This window comes from Bison bison, unplaced genomic scaffold (genome assembly GCF_000754665.1).
Source record: "Bison bison bison isolate TAMUID 2011002044 unplaced genomic scaffold, Bison_UMD1.0 scf7180017864239, whole genome shotgun sequence".
NCBI classification, from domain to species: Eukaryota; Metazoa; Chordata; class Mammalia; order Artiodactyla; family Bovidae; genus Bison; species Bison bison.
Genome location: NW_011494811.1, coordinates 6,158,845 through 6,160,327, shown reverse-complemented (window position 1 = coordinate 6,160,327; position 1,483 = coordinate 6,158,845).

Genomic DNA, 1,483 nt, shown 5'->3' with positions numbered 1-1,483 from the left:
TTTTATGTGTTTATTATTCAAGTTGTAAGTTTGATCTTGGAATGAACAGGTAGTGAAAGACTTGAGAAGCTTAGTAAGTGAGGTTATTTGCTTTGTGTATAAATGAAGACGAGGTTTTGAGTGAATAAAGATGAAGAGAGAGAGAGAAACTGACTAACCCTGACCCTGGGCAGGTACCTCAGGTGGGTCCTTCTAGGTAGCATATGTTGATGAAAGTGGTCTCAGAGCCAGCACTGGCCCTCAGCCCTGGGCATGCCGGACCTCCAAGTCATCAGTCCACTTGGCAGTGGGCAGGCCCTAGTAGGGCTGACAGGAAAAGTACAGGGCACTCAGTTAAATTTGAATTCTAAATAACAACAAATATTTTTTTAGTAAAAGTGTGTCCCATGCAATATTTGTATTTGTATTTGCTGAATCTGGCAACCCAGTCTAGAAGGCTTCCAAATTAGTTAACTCACTAGAGACTTATTATAAGTCAGAATGCCAAAGTGTGGACTTTTAGGGCAGGGTACACGTTTCCACATATCAGTGCCCTCGACATACTGTCTGTTCCATGCTCCTTTAGGTGTTTGGTTAGTCATGTTGGTTGGTGAATGTCACGTTGTGGTAGAGCAGTTAAGTGGGCTCACAGGCTACACCTCAGGCTGCAGTAGACACCCAGGGGAACTCTGGGTGTTGACGACAGGGACACCACCCAGAGCCTGGAATAGCAATCCAGTTAGGCACAGTGTGTCTCTCTCGCCCTGACAGGGTTGCAGTAAAATTGGGCTTAAACTCTTCTTTTTCAATATTTCTTTTTCTTTTTTTTAAATTAATTAATTTATTTTAATTGGAGGCTAATTACTTTACAATATTGTAGTGGTTTTTGCCAAACATGGACATGAATCAGCCATGGGCGCACATGTGTTCCCCATCCAGAAACCCCCTCCCACCTCCCTCCCCATCCCAACCCCCAGGGTCATCCCAGGGCACCAGCCCTGAGCACCCTGTCTCATGCATCGAACCTGGACCAGCGATCCGCTTCACATATGATAATATACACGTTTCAATGCTATCCTCTCAAATCATCCCACCCTCGCCTTCTGTTCTTTATATCTGTGTCTCTTTTGTTGTCTCGCATATAGGGTCATCGTGATCATCTTTCTAAATTCCATATATACACATTAGTATACTGTATCAGTGTTTTTCTTTCTGACTTACTTCACTCTGTATAATAAGCTCCAGTTTCATCCACCTCATTAGAACCAATTAAAATTCATTCTTTTTAATGGCTGAGTAATATTCCACTGTGTATATGTACCACAGCTTTCTTATCCATTTGTCTGCCGATAGACATCTAGGTTGCTTCCATGTCCTGGCTATTATAAACAGTGCTGCGATGAACATTGGGGTACACGTGTCTCTTTCAGTTTTGGTTTCCTCAGTGTGTATGCCCAGCAGTGGGATTGCTGGGTTGTATGGCAGTTTTATTTCCAGTTTTTTA